The sequence below is a fragment of the Lygodium microphyllum genome, chromosome 2 (genome assembly GCF_053477565.2).
Source record: "Lygodium microphyllum isolate KBCC chromosome 2, Lygodium_microphyllum_v1.1.10, whole genome shotgun sequence".
NCBI lineage: Eukaryota > Viridiplantae > Streptophyta > Polypodiopsida > Schizaeales > Lygodiaceae > Lygodium > Lygodium microphyllum.
Genome location: NC_141136.1, coordinates 102,336,933 through 102,355,647, shown reverse-complemented (window position 1 = coordinate 102,355,647; position 18,715 = coordinate 102,336,933). Strand labels below are relative to the sequence as shown.

Here is an 18,715-nt window from a genome sequence, read left to right as displayed (position 1 = left end):
ATCTTTTGGATGGCTCTCTCTCTTATCAGCTGTCTACAATATATGTGAAGCTATAACATTCTGCATTTTTTGTTATGTCTTTGCACAATAACCAGAAGCTAGTGATGAAACAGTTCCTAACATTCTGAAATTGCAGGATCACAGTATGTTTAGCAAGTTTCAGGATGGTTTTACAGACTCTTCTTGATAATGGCTACTGAAGAGAGAATAAATTTCAGGATAGTTTCATAAACTCTCTTCTTGAGAGTGTACTGCCGTGAAAGCTCCTGTTGGGCATCTTTGAAGTATCGGAAGGTATGCTTCACTGGCTGCCAATGATGAACAGAAGGGTTGTGTATAAAGATACTTAGACCGGGAAACTGCAAAATGTGACACGATGATGTAAGGGTGTCTTTGAAAACTGGAATTTGTCACAGAAAATGGGTGCTGCAAATCATGGTTAAAGACTGCAGCTTGATCAGCATTGGTCCCAAGAATAAACAGATCATCAGCATAAAGAATAGAAATCAGCAAATCTGCATTTTGATACCAGAAAGGGAGTATGTTCCATAAGAGAATCACCCACTGAAAGAGCATGATTGACATGATTTGCAGAAATTTTTAAGAATCAAGCTTGTAGAGACCTTTTGCCAATGTACTAGTCAATACAATCGAAGAAGATGATTTGTTATCATAGATCAAACACCTTGGTCCAACTGGAATTCCTGAAGTTGCAATGGCTGCAACAGATTATTAAATTCTTCTTTATAAGTGCCATGTAAAGAACATCGTGCAAGAGCATAGGAGTGCTAGAAAGTGTGATGAGTTGCACATGACCAATGCCTTTCACTGCATATGAGGCATTGTTGGCACACACATAAGAATGCCCCTCCTTAGGTACATGAGAGAAAGATGATATAATTTTTTGCAGGATGTGATGTGCTTTGAAGGACTACTATCAAAATACAAAGTAGAAGCAACATTAGAAACTGATAAAAACTCATCTTGAAGAGAAGGATTATATTGGCATTGGATGGAGGAGGTATAATCCTCATGTTGAGTGAAGTTGACAGTCTTGTAATTCATAGCAAGACCGGAGTCCTCCGTATTCTTCTCTCAAGCAATTTGCTTACGACATTCAATGATGTCATGCACTAGCTACATCTCTTTGACTTGGAAATAGTACCTTTGTGGGAGTGAGCTGAAGAGTGACCAACATAAGAAGAGGCTGGTTTTGAAGGAATATGAGAGGATGAAGATTATGACCATCCTATGTAGTAGCTGCTTTTTGTCCAGCCTTCTTTGGTTTGTTTTTTTCTTTGTATTGAGTGGAAAAGGCCTGCTTGGATGTCATTGTTGCAATGCTATTGGCTAGGATTTGCTCTTCTTGCAATAATAAAGACACGAGCTGGTCGAAGGCGTAGTTGGCTGGGCTGCCTATGTGAAGAAATACCCTAACGCAAAAACATAAACGAAAGCGTACAACAAAGCATAAACTCGACAGAACATAGTGAGGGTAAGGGTAACTGAGAGAGAATGGGCTGGTCGAAGTTGTAGTTGACTTGGTTGCCCATGTGAAGAACTATTCTAATGCAAAAACATAAATGAAAGTGTATGACAAAGCATAAACACAATAGAACATAGTTAGGGTTAGGGTAACTCAAAGACAATGAACATAGGGAAAATTTGAATGAATGATTGAATATTGAATATGCAATGCTCATGCAGCAAACAAATCGAACAGGGTAATGAAAATTGTACCATGAACTCTCTTGTTTGGAAGAGCGAGGCAAAGGCATCAGCAGGAGAGTGTGTCATACTCCTGACGGATCTCGAAATGCAGCAAGACAGCCTTCGAGTGTCAGACAATAGCAAACACAACAAACAATGATGCCGGATTAGTATTGCATAGGCATGAGAGTGTGAAAACCGGCAAACACAGCCCCTAGGAGCAAGGCGAATGGGAGAATAGCACCATAATGGGGCAAACGCAGCAATTTGGGATCAAATGCAACAGCTAGAGGATAAACATAGCTTGCAACGTAGTCACCGACTAATGGGGATGTCACTTGGGGTGTGAACACAGCCCGAGAATTGCCACTTGCGACAAACGCAGCTGTTGAAGGATTGGCAACAACAAAGATCAACAACAGAAGGCACGGATTGCAAGATAGAGCCTAGAAATGAGCACTGAATGGATGGAAACAATGTTGGAAAGCCTTAGTTGAGATGTCCTTTGTCAATGGGGCTGCAAAGCTAAAGGGACTGAGGCTGAATGGAGGGTAGTCTACCTATTTATAGAAAGTTTTTGAACCTTGTATCTCTCCGTCTTTTAAACTCCCTCAAATCATGCACCATTTCAGGGTTTTCATTAATTAAGAATTTTTGGGGCTGTTTAAGAGGCTAATTCAGCCTATAATGCTTATTTTAGCTCAACACCCAAAGATTTAAATGAAAACCCTAAAATGGTGTGCATTTCAAGAGAATTTAAAATGGAGTGAGGTATGAGGTATTGGAACTTTCTATAGATAGGTAGGCTGCCCTCCATTCAGCCTTAATCTCGTTTTTGCAGGTTTTAGGCTCTCTAGCTTCGTTGCCCACATCCCATTCACGGAGATTTTTTCCATTTATTCGGTGCTTGTTTCTAGCCTCTACCTTGTAGCTTGTGCTTTCTATTGTTGCTCCTTGCTGTCATCAGCCCTTTAGAGGCTACGTTTATTGCAGATGGCAGTGTTTTAAGCTGCTTTCACACCTCAAGCGACATTCGTATCAGTTGGAGACCACATTGTAGTCTGGGTTTATTTTTTGACTATTGCATTTGATCCCAAATTGCTGCATTTGCCGCGTTTTGGTGTTGTTTTGCCTATTACCTTACTCTTGAAGATTGCCTTTTTTTATTTCCATACCCTCGTGCTTGTTCAACATCATTGTTTGCAGCATTTGCTGCTATCCAACACTTGGAGGCTGCCTTGTTGTGTTTAGGGATTTATCAGTAGTACGATAGGCTCTTGTTGCTCCTTCTTAGAGGGGGCAGCAAGGGAAGGGTACACAAAATCAAAATTCCAATCAAAATCAGAAACAACCTTAAAAGTAGAATCAAACTCAATTTAGTGAGACCCAAGGAAACTTCTAGTCATCTCTCAAACCTGGGTTGCAGAATGTACAAAGAAAAATCTGTATTGATAGAAGGTTGGTCACTTTGTGTAATATTCCGCGTTAAAAAAATGAATTGGATTAATGGAATTTTTTTTTAAATTTCCCCCCTTATCCCTCCAGCCGACGGGGAGCAAAATAGTAGGAGACATTAAGCTCCTTGTTGGAGCCTTATGGAGGGAGGGAGGACATGCGTGTCGACACGCAGGGAGGGACTCCACTATTTAAATGAGGGGGGGGGGGGGGGGGGGGCGCTGGAGTTGGGAGGAGGCTGTAGCCGTGCGGAATAAAGGAAGAAGGGTCGGAGGAATCCGTGTCGCTGCTGCGTCGTGAGGGAGGAACGGGAGAACGCTGAAGCCTCGCCGCCTCACCATCACACCTTCACTCGCCACTGGATCAGCACGCCTCCACTTGCCGCCACAGTTTGCCTAATAAGCTTTCCCCCCTCCCACGTGGAAGCTTTAGAAGCTTCCTGGGGGGAAGCTTCTAAAGAACCTTCTTAGCCCCCTTTCCCCCCCCCCCCCCCCGGGTTTAATTTCCCCCTAAGCCCCCATTGTTTTCCCCCCTCAGGTTTAATCCTCCCTAAAACCCCTTTTGTCCCCCCCCTCATAACTCTCATTTTCCCACAACTCCCTAAGTTTTTTTTCCTAATCTCCCCCCCGTATCCCCATTATTATTTTCCCCCCCCTGAACCTAAAAATCCAAACCATCATCATGGCCTCGGATGGTATCCCGTAAGGGAAAAATAGCCGTGAGATAAAAGATAGGGAGGGAAAGTAAAGGGAGTGAAAAGAAGGAGTGAAGGAGGAAGAGTGGGAAAAAGACAAAAGAAAGGGAAGGAAGGAGAAGACGGTGGAATTCCAGAAGAAAGAGGAAAAGGCTATCTCACATTCGAACTACGATGCCCCCAAAGAAAGTCCAAGGTGTAGCTACGGGAGGGTCATCCCCCGGTATCCATGTGGATATCTCACCTCAAAGCCAGGTTTTTCTTCTTGGCTTTAATTCGGTTTTAAGTTGATCATGCAAAGGAAAAATGTTAAGGATAGGATATATTTGTTCGAGTTATTTGTAACAAAGGAGTTTAGCTTAGGAATGACAATGTATAGAACTTAGCTTTCTTCAAATTGCATCAAGCATTATAAATTACGAGCAAGATTATCCATTTACTATAGTAATATATTTTAGTTAAATCCTAAGGTGTAGAAATTATATCTTGCACCATTAGTCTTATTCCTTTCGCAACGAATCATGGTAAATGGCTAAATTCATGAAAGGTTTCTTTCGATACTCAAATTACTAGGGAGTTATCTTTGCTAGTTGCACATCTTAGCAAGGCAATTGTTGTTATTTGGCATGAGTTCATCTTTAAAGAAAACGGAAGTCAAATGTTAGGAATTAACAAGTATAAAAATTAGATATACGAACTCATTTGGAAAGAAAATGTAATGGGGGATTGCTGGATGACACTCTATTAATACTTTTCCCTTGCTATTTGAGGACTTGGGGACTAATAAAGTGTGTATACACCAATTTCACACCTAGGCCTTTTTGTCCCAAGGAGTATTGTCGCTCTTTGTATCACCTTGGCATTAGGCTATATGCCAAATTAAACTGTATTGATTGGGAAAGTAAATTGTCACAAGGATAGTAAAACCGTGACAAGACGATCAATATTACCTTCCAAAAGATAACTGAACCAATCTAAACATAGGAACATTCATACCCTAAACACTTGACTACTTTCCTTATCGTAGGGACAATAAATTCATAAAGATAAGAAACTAGGGTTTGTCCCTAAGGTTCTTAAAAGAAGAAACCCTAGGCCTGACATACGTCAGCTTAAAGAATCTAAACAAATTATTCCATCGCAGGACTTGCGCAACATGTATGAAATCATTTAGTCTTGTGATTGATTCACAAGGAGAAAGGGGAAAAACCCTCATCAAGGACGGCAGATCCTTACGTAGGTTATCTTGCAAAAAGACGTATTTTTGGATATCCTTCTAAATAAGGAAAGTTGTAAACCAGAAACTAGCATATCTACGGCACCTTAGGGTTAACCAAGTTGGGTATGCCCTACATCGGAATGTAAGATATCTTGCCAAGTTACAAGACACCTTGGAAACGAGTGCTGATACACTCAAAAAGGAAAGAACACTTCCTTAGTAGTTTGCCAAACAACTCGGTTGATTAACGGAAATGTTTGTGCTTGCTAGAGATTTTAGAGCTCTGTTTGAAATATAAATTACAAATTAAATGAGTACCTATACTTCAGGTTAAAGGCCTGAAGGGAGAGGCAGCTTCAGTTACCCCCGACTGCCTGCCTGACCCTAACCAAGGGGGTTGTTGACCGCGCCGGGAACATGGACCGAACCCGCCGCGAGAGGTCTCTCCGTTGAGTTCTACTTGGAGCAGGAGGACGCTTGGGTGCCAGAGGGGGCTCTGGCCGTAAATCCCTCGCCTTCCGGGTGCTGCACAAGAGGCTAACGTGACTCGGGATTGGATCTCGAGGCCCGCATACTAGTTGACGGGCGGAAGCTTGGAATAGTGATCCCTGGAGATTACTGGATAGCCTTCGGGCAGATTATGGACAAGCCTACGGGCGGAACTCCTTGTATTTCAAAGATAAAATGAAGAAATGTTAAAAGAACTTGCTTGATGTTGTTTTTCTATGTCACGTGATAAGATTACGTGAAGGAACCAGTGCTTAACAGGGTTAATTAAAGAAACTGATTGTTATATGTCAAATTAATGTTAGATAATTACATAACTAAAACAAACCGAGGAAAGTGCGGAGGATGGGCCATGGGTCCGTCCTACGGTTGGGTGGTTCCGGTTAGCCGGAAACTTTTCTCAAAAATCTCGAAGAACAGCGGAATGATCATCATCATCAAAACGAATAACGAGACAATGACCTAAAGTTACGTCTTAACCGATTTACGCTGTTTTAGGGGAACGGAATGGGACTATGCCTTTTGGCAGAGAGGTTGAGCTTTGCATCCCTCTCGTTTCCCATTCTCCTTGAACCAAGTGCAGCGTGAATCCGCTTCGGACCTGGCGTTTCTGCGTAAAGTAGTTCGCTCGGGTCTGACGCTAGTTGCTGTTAGCTAATGACCCATCAGGAAAACCCTAATTCCGGTCGATCCTAAGTGGGAACGGCCAGGATACTTCCGCTACGTGGCAGACACGGAAAGACCTAGATCGAAAAACCCGTAACATTCCACGGGAGTGCCGGGCGGAGCTTTCTAGACATCCTTTCTGATGGACTGCTAAGACGTGTTCTAGATGATACAAACGGACACGTTACACTTTGATGACGAGTGCTAGTCAAAGACAAGAGGCACAGTAGCAAAAGCTAAGACTCAAAACCCCACTTCTCAATGGAACTTCCAATAGGGGAGGTAGGGTGGTGGCAACCCTCAATATGGGTAGTGGTGAGGTTAGACCTATGTTGCCACTGGTTAGCCATCGGAGTGAATAATATTCTCAATGCCAGAGGGCTTGTCTAATTGGTCTGCAAAGACTCAGATCATCTCCGTAGAGACATTTGAGGATGTGTGGCATAAAATGCCATCCTCTTGTAGAAACTCATAAAACTTGTGGGAGGTGAACTTGCCCCCACTATCACTCCTTTTGCATCGTAGACGGCAACCAATGTGGTTATGCTGCATGCATGAGTACCCAAGTAGAAAACTATGTGAAGGCATTAGACTTATGCCCGACAAAGTACACCCAAAAGTATCTGGAATGATCATCCACAATAAAAAAGAAGTACAGTGTGCTATTCAAGGCGGCAAGAAATATTGGCCCACAAAGATCAATATAAATTAACGTAAGAGGCATGGAAGGCTATTAACCATTTGTTGATGTGACAAATCATAAAAAGAGTCGTATCTAAGATGTCCTAAGTGAAAATGCTAAAAATGCTCAGTGCTTGTAGGCTCTTGGTGACTTTTGAGATGGAGGATTGTAGGTCCATTTCTACTCCTATGGATCCGAACTAGAAGGCCACTTTACACTCAGATTCTCCTTTGGTGGGTGCTACCTGCTACCGTCAGCTTATTGGATCGTTGATTTGGCTCCTCAACACATGGGTTGATCTATGTTTTGCTATAGGTCTCTTGGTTGGGTTCATGAGTGAACCTAAGCAGGTACATTGGCAAGCTGCTCAAAGGATACTACGATTTTTGAGGGGGACCCTGACCTAGGGATTTACTATCCGGTTGGTACAGGTGCTTCTAATCTTGTCCTTGCAAGTGGGAGTGATTCCGATTGGGTTGGTGATGTGGACCACATGCAGTCTACTACAGACTATGGTTTTACCTTGGGTGCAGGTGTTATCTCTTGGAGTGGCAAGAAGCAGCCCACAGTAGCCCTATCTTCGATTAAGGCGGAGTATTGGGCCGTGTCTTCTACCACATGTGAGACTGTGTGGCTTCGGAGATTGTTGGAGGAGCTTGGCTGCCCCCAGACTCATCCTACATTGCCTTGGCATGGAATCCCGTATTTCATGCTTGGACAAAGCACATAGAGATTGAGTACCACTTCATCAGGGAGAAGCTTCTAGATGAGACCATAGATGTGGAGTATTGCAAGAGCGAGGACAATCTTGCAAATCTATTTACGAAGGCGCTTCCCCAGGCTCTATCTCGACGACATTCCAGATCCCTTAGCCTTATGCCTTGCCTAGGATCTGAGAGGGGGTGTTACGGATTGTCATCCCTTAGATAGGCTTTTTCCTTAGTTAGGCTGTGTAAATATGCATTTTTCCAGCCGGGCAGTCATTTGAGTGTTTCGGTGTGTGGAGGAGGTTTTTTCATCTGTCAGTGCCATGTCAGCAGCCAGACACGCAGTTTGCAGTCAGATTGCCATGTGGCAGTCCAGTCAGACTGTGCACTACAGTCGGTCAGATTTGCAGTACAGTTGGCTGCATTTAATGCAGCAGACATGACAGTTTTTTTGCTTTTTCTTTAGGCTATAAATAGCCTGACACCAGCACACTCTCACACACTTGCAGGTGCAGATTTCAGGGCAGAGGTTGGGGAAATTGCTGCAGACTTTGAGGTGTCCAGCAAGGAGACATTTTTCAGGTCGAGATACGCAGACATAGGGACTGCGCTTGTGTACATATCTGCATTCTTTTGTATTCAGCATACTTTATACAGAAGATCTTGATCTTTTGTCTCTTTTTGTCTCCGTTCACCCTATTCTCTCAGTCTTGGTCCCATGCTTCCACATCGCTGCACTCTGACATGGTATCAGAGCAGTGAAGACGGATTGACTGAGTGAAGAACCCATCTGAAGAGGAGATTTCAGCGTGACACAAGGCTCTGTTTCTAGCATTTGAGGGTGAGTGTGAGGGCCGCGCATCGGAACAAGGCTGAAGTGAGCGTGGGCATGTGGGAAAGGCGCAAAGTTGGTGAAGTTGCTACTGTTTGTTGCTGTTCCAAGAGGAGGAAGGCTGAGTTTTTGGCCTTCTAGTGCATATTTTATCTTTTTATTGCCTCCGGCAGGTGGAGCGGGGTGAGCGAACCATTGTCCTAGTTGGCTGTATTTTCACAGTCATAGGGGGCTATTTTTTGTGTTTTGTGCAGGCATTGTAGGTGAAGATGTCTTCTGAGGCCGAGACAGAGTATCAGGCGATCATGGACAGGAAGGTGCTTACCCTACCGGCTCTTCCATGAGATGAGAAGCTGTATGGAGAGAACTACTGTATCTGGCAGGTCACGATGCTTGCCATTCTAGAGTCCTATGATTTGGCGGAGCTTGCTATGGAGGCTATCCATCATCCTTCTTCGGGAGACAAGTCCAGACTCTCTTCTACTGATCAGGTGGAGTTGGCAAAGGCTCAAGCACATTGGGATAAACTCAAATGCTTGCATTCGCTCGTTTTTATTTCCCTCATGTACTACAACTGTTATCTCTCATATTGAGCATTTGACAGTGGCCCGGGAGATATGCCTAGAGTTGGATGAGATGTACAATCCGATGACCGTCATGAAGTGAGTTTCTTTGGAAGTGCAAATGCGGACCATCAGTGTCAACAAGTCATCTTCCATGCAGGAGCATATCAACAAGTTGAGGCAACTTCAAATGCAGGTTCAAAATGCAGAGAAGGTGATCACTTCTGAAGACATGGCAATAACTCTCCTTTCACAGTTACTGCCCTACTTCAGTGGTTTTTATTCCGCCTTGATTGCTTCAGGGCGGTCTAAGACTCGTCGGTGGGAAGAGTTGGTTCCTATGGTCTTGGACTAAGAGGAGCAACTGAAAGGAACCAATGCTTCCAAATCTGAGGCCTTGGTTGGTCAGTCCTCTCAAAAGAAGAGAAAGGACCAAAAGAAGGAGGGCAAATCTAAGAAGGATGAAGATAAGAAGTCTACTTGTCACATTTTTGGCAAAACAAGTCACTGGAAGAAGGATTGCCGCAATAAGGAGAAGGAGGAGGAGAAGGAGGAATCTTCAAAGGATTCTGAAGTGGTTGCTCCCTCACCAGTTGCTTTCCTTCATTTGGAGGTGGTTGAGGATACGTCCCTGACAGCTTTTGATACTGTGTTGACGATCCCGTACACTTAGAAGTGGATTGTTGATAGTGGTGCTTCCCAGCACCTGACTCATTCTTTAGCAGGTGTTGCTCATTTGTGGCCTTCGCATGGCAAGATTCTCATTGGTGATAGTTCTTGTATTCCTATATAGGGATGGAAAAACATGCATCTTATTCTAGATGGACTGGTGGTGCCCATATATTCGAGGTACTTTATGTGTTGGTGTTGGGATATCATCTTCTCTTGGTGCACATGATTTGTGCCCCTAGCCTTTTGGTAGAATTCGATGTGGATTCTTTTCAGATTCTCGATCGAATATCAAGACAAGTTCTTTCTTCAAGTTATGAGGAGAATGGCGTCTAGAAGTTGTGGTCTTCTTTTGCTTTGACTTCTCTTCTTCTTACCTCTTAAATTCAGTCTGAGCTTTGGCATGCTCGGTTTAGCCACCTCAATTATGATTACCTTTGGAAGGCGTCTCAGGGACAGGTTGTTTGAGGTTTGCTGGATATTGTTGTGAGCCAACACCCTTGTATATCCTACATCCATGGGAAGCAAACTCGTGATGTTGTTCTCACAAGGTTTTGAGGCAGTCTTCCGCATCCTTGGAGCTTGTTTCTACCAATCTTTGTGGACCAATGAGGACAGAGTCTCTTAAAGGGACTTGCATTTCATGCTTATTGTGGGTGATTATAGCAGGACGACGGCCTATTTCTTGAAGCTGAAGTCGGAGGCTTTCTTCACCTTAAGGATTGGTTGCTCTTTGAGGAGAATCAACTGAGCTAGAAGTTGAAGACCCGATGATCGGATAAGAGCGGAGAATTTGTTTCTAATGAGTTTGCTCGTTTTTGTGTAGATCATGGTATTCGCGAGGAGTTTGCCAATACAAACACCTCTCAGGAGAATGACATCTTGGAGCGGAAGAATCGCAATGTGATCGAGATGGCCCGTACCATGCTGGAGCCACCTTAGTATCTATGGGTGAGTCTGTGGCTATTGCCATTCACATCCTTAATCGTTCGCCTACTTCCGTTGTTGTTGGTATGACTTCATATGAGGCGTACTTTGGGTCCAAGCTAGATGTTTCTAATTTCGAGGTTTTTGGGTATGATGCCTATCTTCAAATCCCGAAGACATAGCGTGACAAATTTGAAGCGGCTTCCAAAAGACAAGTGTTCGTGGGCTATAGCTTGCAGTCTCAAGGCTACTAAATGTATGATCCTATTAAGTAGGATGTCTACACGAGCCATGACATTCGGTTCGTGGAAGTTCCTGCTTGAAAGGGGAATGAGGATCACCCTGTTCTTGGGGATCTCGGTGATAGTTGTGCCCTAGCGACTATTCCTCTGCCTATGTCTCTTGAGGACTCTTCTTCGGATGAGGAGCTTAGTTCTCAGCCATTGGACTTACCGATTGTGCCCCTAGCGTTGGTGGACCTTTCAGAAACTTCAATAGATGGAGATCGACGAGGGGATATCCAGCCTCTTTCTCATTAGGCCCGTGACACACTCCGAGATTCAGGTATCGAGGGGATCCCTGAGGAGTAGCAACTATGCTCTACCCATGTAAGACATTGGTACTAAGGGACATGCAGTGGTCACAGTCCTGCAGGACTGTCACGAATATCCCATTGCAGAAAATTCTGTCCTGAATATGGGGTGAATCCTATAGCTCACCTCGAAGAGGGCTTTGTCCCCTCCGGTTTGAATCAAAAACCTCCCCAATCGGAGCTACGGTGTGAAAGTTATGCCCATCTTTGTGCACTAGGGTCACTGTGAACAGGATGCAAACCGCTCCAGCACAGACACTGTAAACCCCTTACAGAAAATTCTGATCATTTTCTGTCATAAAGGTTAATAGCTCATCTCGAAGAGGCCGTTGTCCCCTCTGACTTGAGCCCGAAACCTCATCAATCGGAGTTTCCTACAAAGAGTTACGCCCCTTTTACTGACAGCAGGTCCTGTGGACTGCATCCAGATGGCTGGCCAGAAAGGCAAAAGCAAAGCCCAAGAGGAACTCCAGAGGGAGATTAGAGACTCCCGGACCTCCATGAATGAGGAACTAAGCTCAGCACAAGATTACCATGGTGACATACAGGAGGAAATGCCTGAAATGGACCCGTATACCCTTCTCAATCACACCCTCTGCCAACATGAGCTCCGTCATATGGAACGCCACAATGATATGGTCACCAACCACCGCCAAATGATGTCCAAGTTTGATGAAGCGATCGAGCACATGGCTATCTCAAACTCAAAGACTCAACAGACCTTGGAACAACTCACTGCTCTTGTTGCTCAGTTAGCGACCGCTTCATCCCAAGAGAAGACCAATGACTCTAGACATGAGTCTAGACGTCCTCCACATCAGGAAGTGTTGCATGGCCCACAGGGCATACTTGGCGCTAAGGGAATTGCAGGATGGACCGCAAAGGTCACGATGGCACCAAACACATTCTACGGAGCTTGTTTGCTCTAACTACTGTTTGATGTCTTGTGTTATGTAAGATAGAGAGCCTATCTCCATGAAGGAGGCTTTACAGTCTGATCATTGGCGGAAAGCGATGGAAGCTGAGTTGGAGGCTATTGCAAGAAATGGTACTTGGTACCTTGTGTCTCGTTTCTCTCATAAAAAGGTGATTTGTGTCAAATGGGTCTTCAAGAGCAAGCAGCATAGTGTTGGCTCTTTGGACAAGCACAAGGCCCGCCTTGTTGCTAAAGCTTTTGCTCAGCATCCAAGCATTGCTATTTATTATACTTTTGCTCCCACTGCTCGTATAGCAATGATTCGTGTTGTTCTTGGCTTGGATAGCCATAGGAGATGGCCCATCTTTTAGTTGGATGTGAAGGCGGGCTTCTTGAACGGTGACTTGAATGAGGAGATCTATGTAGAGCAGCCTCTTGGCTTTGGATCCTCAGATGGGAAGGTTTACAGGTTGAAGAAGGCCTTGTATGGCCTGAAGCAGGCTCTGCGTGCTTGGAACGAGGAGATTGACTCGTTCCTACAAGAGAAGTTGGGATATTGGTGCTCCAAGGCCGATCTGTAGCTTTACATGAAAAGGTCGAAGAGATAAAGGTAGCCTTACATGAGAAGTTCGAGATGATGAATTTAGGACTTCTCCGTTTCTTTTTGGGCCACGAGATTTAGTAGACTCAGTAGAGATATGTACAAGAGCTCTTGGTGACTTTTGAGATGGAGAATTGCAAGTCCATTTCTACTCCTATGGATCCAAACTAGAAGGCCACTTCACACTTAGATTCTCCTTTGGCAAATGCTACCCACTACTGTTAGCTGTGATTGGATCATTGATTTGGCTCCTCAACACACGGGTTGATCTATGTTGTGTTGTAGGTCTCTTGGTTGGTTTTATGAGTGAACCTAAGCAGGTGCATTGGCAAGCTGCTCAGAGGATACTATGGTTTCTGAGGGGGACTTCCGACCTAGGGATTTATTATCCGGTAGGTACAGGTGCTCTGATCTTGTCCTTGCAAGTTGGAGTGATTTAGATTGGGCTGGCGATGTGGACCACAGGTGGTCTAGTATAGGTTATTGTTTTACCTTGGGTGCAGGTGTTATCTCTTGGAGTGGCAAGAAGCAATCCACAATAGCATTATCTTCGATTGAGGTGGAGTTTTGGGCTATGTCTTCTACCACATGTGAGACTGTGTGGCTTCGGAGATTGTTGGAGGAACTTGGCTGCCCCCAGACTCATCCTACTATTCTGCGGTGCGACAATGAGAGTTGCATTGCCTTGGCACGGAATCCCGTTTTCATGCCTAGACGAAGCACATAGAGATCTAGTACCACTTCATTAGGGAGAAGCTTCTGGATGAGACCATAGATGTGGAGTACTGCAAGACGAAGGACAATCTTGCAAATCTGTTTACGAAGGTGCTTCCGAAGGCTCTACTTCGATGACATTCTAGATCCCTGAGCCTTATGCCTCACCGAGGATCTCAAAGGGGGTGTTAGAGATTGTCATCCCTTGGATAGGCATTTTCCTCCGTTAGGCTGTGTAAATATGCATTTTTCCAGCCAGGCAGTCATTTTAGAGTGTTTCGGTGTGCAGAGCAATTTTTTTCATTTGTCAGTGCCACATCAGCAGCGAGACATGCAGGTTGCAATCGGACTACCACATGGCAGTTCAATCGGAGTGTGCAGTACAGCTGGCTAGTTGTGCAGTACAGTCGGCCAGTTTAATGCAACCGACCTGACAGTTTTTTTACTTTTTTTTCAGGCTATAAATAGCTTGACACCAGTACACTCACACACACTTGCAGTTGCAGATTTCAGGGCAGAGATCGAGCAGATTGCAGTAGATTTTGAGGCAGACATACGGACTGCACCCATATACATATCTACAAATCTTCTTTTTCTTCTATTTCTTTCTCTCTCTCTCTCTCTCTCTCTCCTCTCTGTGTTCACCCGACGCTTCCACATCACTGCACCCTGATAGGTTGAAGCTTGGAAGTAGTGAAACTCAAAGCCCTTAGCTCTCATCTCAAAAAGAAATTGAGTCGTGTGCCTCACCGCAAGCAATCACTAAACTAGTCTAAGAGTGAAAAACCTTAAGTATGGTTGCTATGAAGAAGACTGCTTGACCCAAGTAGCAATGTTGCTGAACGGATAACATGTTCGCTGCAAGTTGGGGGACATAGTATACATTATTCAGCCTTGGTTAGTGGCAAAAGTGATGTGACCGTGAGCGTGAGTCTCAACCAAGGAGTTGTTTTCAACTTAGACTCACTCGATTGCAAGGAGTGAGGAAATGAAAATGTTCTCGATGGGGGTTATATGATGAGTAGCTCCATTGTCCAGAATCCAAGGAGTAGTTGAAGTACTTGGTTGTGTTGGGTGGGCCTTTGCAGTTACCTTGTTTGGAGGCAACTCGTAGATGTGGACAAGACTCGCATCCTGAAATGTCTTTAAGGAGAGGATGCAGGTCTCTATATATGAGTCAGACAAGCACTCTAGCAGTGAGAATATTATCGAATGTGATGGCTGATCAGTGGTAGTGTGGGTCTGGGCTTGCCACTGCCCTTGCCGAGGGTTGCAACCACCTTGTCTTCCCTGTTGGGGAATGCTTGACTCAAGGGCAGGGCTCTAAAGTCTTAGCTTTTGGTGTTGTGCCTCTTGGCGCTCGTCGTCAAAGTTTCCAGCCTTTTGACAATGTTGACAATACCGATTTTTCTATGATACATTCTACCACGTGGGTTTGAGAGATAATTGGGAGTTTCCTTGTGTCTTACTAGCTTGATTTTGAGTTTGTTTTTTATTTTGATTGGAATTTTCATTTTGTTTACCCTTTTCTTGTTGCCCTTCTAGGAAGAAGCAATGAGAGTCCCCTCTATCGAAACTAGTCAAACAGCCGAGCGTAACTAGCGTGACTTTGTAGCTAACACTCAAATTCATGGAATGTGGGCATAGTGGGTTGTGAGATCACCTATTGTACAAAATGAAAGTATTTTCTTGGCAGCTTGTTAAGAAACAATGTGACTTGATCCTTGGAGCTCTTGATTCAAATTAATGTGACGAGTCCCTTGAAGCGCATAGTGGTCAGTCAAGAATAGACCTTGCATCAATTATGATCCAAATTAATGCCACGGGCCCTATCTTGTGAGCCGCATAGTGGCCAATTGAGAAAAGCAAAGGTATTCCTAGCTGTCCATGAGTAGACAACCTTATATGGAACAAGTATGGGATAAGGTTGGGGTTCCAACTCTTGCACAAGATCCTGTAGGCTCTATGAGTCAAGGACATGTCTCATCAGGTTTGAGGAAGTAGTGGAGTTTGACTCGTTAACACAAGTCTTGTCATTAAAGGCATGTTTGGCTGATAAGGAGGAAGAACCATGAGGTGTCGGATAAGTGGAATTAGATCAATAAGGAGGAGGTGGAGGGCGATAAGTAAGGTGGAGGAGCTCAGCAGGCAAAAATGTATTGAAAATGTCCAATGGGTGCCGATTGATATAGAGGCACTGGAACACGTATGTTTGGCTGATAAGGAGGAAGAACCATGAGGTGTCGGTAAGTGGAATAAGATGGATGAGGAGGAGGAGGAGGAGGTGGAGGAGCTTGTTTGGCAAAAATATGCTGAAAATGTCCAATGGTGTCGGTTGATACGGAGGCATTGGAACACGAATGTTTCCATAAAAGTGCGTATGGAGGTGGAGGCATTGGGACATGTAAGCCCTATCCAATAGTCAGCTGGAGCACAACAAAATGACGAGAAGGCCCACTAGGTAATGCCATGGAGACAAATTGATCCACACTTGGTGATGGCTTGGTGGCATTCACAGGTTGAATAACCCTAAAAGTGTGTGGATTGGAGGATGAACATTCATCATGGAAACACCATCTGGCTGAGAAAAAGACGAGGTCCTAAAGGGCATGCCTAAGGGTGAAGGACCCCCTAGTGTGATGTGTGAAGATATGAAAGGTTCATTTAATGGAGGTTGAAAGAAAGGTGCAACGGAACTAGTGGATGGGATGAGTAGGAAATTAAATGGATTTGTCATTTGTGTAGTAGTGGGAAATAAATTAGGTCTTTTTGTCCATTAAATGCAAATGATGAAAAAGATGATTCACCAAAATCAAATTGACCATGAGATGTAAAAGCTAAAGGAAAAGATGGAGGAGAAGCACTCACTAAAGATTCTTGCAACTTTTGCTTAGCTTTTCTCGAGTTCAAATGGAAAAATCTATCCTCTTTAGGGGCCTTGCAGTTGCAGTAGTATCAGATACGAAAGGGTTCATACTATACCCTACATTAGGTATCATACCTTACGTATTAGTACCATAAGGTAGAAACTTAGTGGATACTTCTTTTTCCATCCAAACCACATTTTGGAATGAGCTAAATGCTCCTTACACTAATACGATTCTACCATGGGATTAGGTTATTTGAGATTTAGATAAATTCTCTATCTTATTTTGTCAAAAAGAATTAGGTTTTAAGTTGCTTTCAGGATAGACTAACATATTTTCATCATACCGTACCTTAAAAAATCTTAAGGTACCATTTCATACCATATTTTGTCGTACAGTATTGTATTGTACTTTTCGTACTTGACAACAAGAATCAAGGCTTATGAACCAATACTTGGTATGAAGAGTTTCTTCATCTTGAGCATCATCATCGTCTTGCAGAAAAAAGGAAGTAAATTCAAAAGATTGAGAAGTATTGATATGTATATCTGACATAGGAGTGAATGAAGGTGGAGAATTAAGATAAGAGAGTCAATAAGCATCGAGATAGCTGAAAGTGGCACAAGTTTTGTGTGTGTGTGTGTGTGTTGTTGTATACCTATTTGAGTGCAACAATTGGTCATTGCATATGACTATGGATGGGGCCAAAAGCTATGGCACATGGACATCGAACACATGGGAGATTTCTTTCTCTTTCCCGATAAACAAAAATGAAGTCCCACATTTCCCTTTGGTGGAATGACAGCCTAGATATTTCCCTTTGCGTTCGTTTTCACGTTTCTCTCATTCACTAGCCATTTGCTTGTGGTGCTCATTCCTCCTTTAGGTTTCCCCATTCCGTAGTCCTTTTTAGGAGGTGGAATGCATTTTCCCATTTCCAGGGGGATGAAACGATATTTCTTTGCTGCTATGATTGGGCTACTCATGTGGCTACTATGCCCATGCCCAGTCAAACCATTTCCCCTAATGGATCCACTTTCCATGCATCTCATATACACATTGGGCACTTTTGGAGAAATTCCTAGGTGTACTCCTTTTCCCCACCCTGACAACCCTATTTCTCCCTAAACACTGACACTCTAGTCGATATATCCCAAGAATGCCTTTATGGATAAGACTCATTTTAATGGATCTAATTTCACAACTTGGTCTAACCTTATGCAATGATTGCTTTGAGTCACAAGGTCTTTGGGACCTAGTAGTTGATTTAGAGCCTATGCCAGTGACCCACTCTAATCATATCCATCAATGGAGAGCTCACAATGTTCCAGTTAATGCAAGGGTTGCTTCTCAAGTTTCACTTATAGTTACATCATATTTTCCTTGTATGTCATTGTTGGAGTCATCTCCTTGATTGCTATGTGGCAAGAGATCGACCCCAATATATTGATCTAGATTATGAGCTACAGGAGTTTTCTATTAAAAAAGGGGAGGATTTGAAAGCCAACTTGATCGAGTATTGGCAATTACTTGTGGAGTTTGCCACTACTAGCTCATTGAAGTTAGATGATGACCAGGCCACTTTTTTCTTAACTAAGCTACTCCTAAATACTTCAACTTTATATAGCACATCATTTCGTTACACCATGTGCTAACCTTCTATGAGTTGAAATAATGGGATAAACTCAAAGAAAATGTTAAGTTTTAGTAAAAATAATAATCCAACACAAGTAAATCAGAAAATACCTATTTTCCATGAATAATAATTAGGAAAAAATAGCCAAAAATAGAGGAAATCGCACTCAAAAAATATGGAAAAATAAGATTTGTGTGTGTGAATGTTTGGCAAGGTTAAAGCATGAGGTCAAGCCTCAGTTTCCTTTTGCTTTACATGAGACTACATGATCAAGTCCACAAAAGACCGCTTCTCCATTCTCACTTTTCGATGGGTTTGATATCCTCTAAAGGAAAATTTGGAGGTGGCAAGAACTCTCAAGATGGGAATGCAACTCAAACTGAGAATGACACCCCTTATTGAGATGGAACCAAAAAAGCCAAAGAAACCAAACCCATGTGGCAGCAACTCTCTAAAAAGAATAGGTTTTACACATACTACTAGCGCTCAGGCCACGTAGATGAGGAGTGCCATACTAAGAACTAGGGTCTTTCAGCTAAGAATTCACAAGCGATTGTGATTGCACTCAGTGGCGGTACTCCCCTTGGACAATTGAAAGGGGATATCTCTAGGTAGTTGCTTCTGAGAATTACTCATGCTCCTAGTGCAACAACCACCTTAGTGACACATCGCTAGACATTGTAAGACACATGTGCCTACGCCACCCGTGTATTACTACACTAATAGTACCTACACACCTGTACATTGGAGGTAGCGGG

General features: G+C 43.5%; 1 protein-coding gene across 6 annotated transcripts in view; it reads left to right on the top strand.

The window, feature by feature from the left end:
• The window catches only part of LOC148040108 (DEAD-box ATP-dependent RNA helicase 26-like), a 108,416-nt gene that overhangs the window by 68,734 nt on the left and 20,967 nt on the right, over window positions 1–18,715 (top strand). The window lies entirely within an intron of this gene.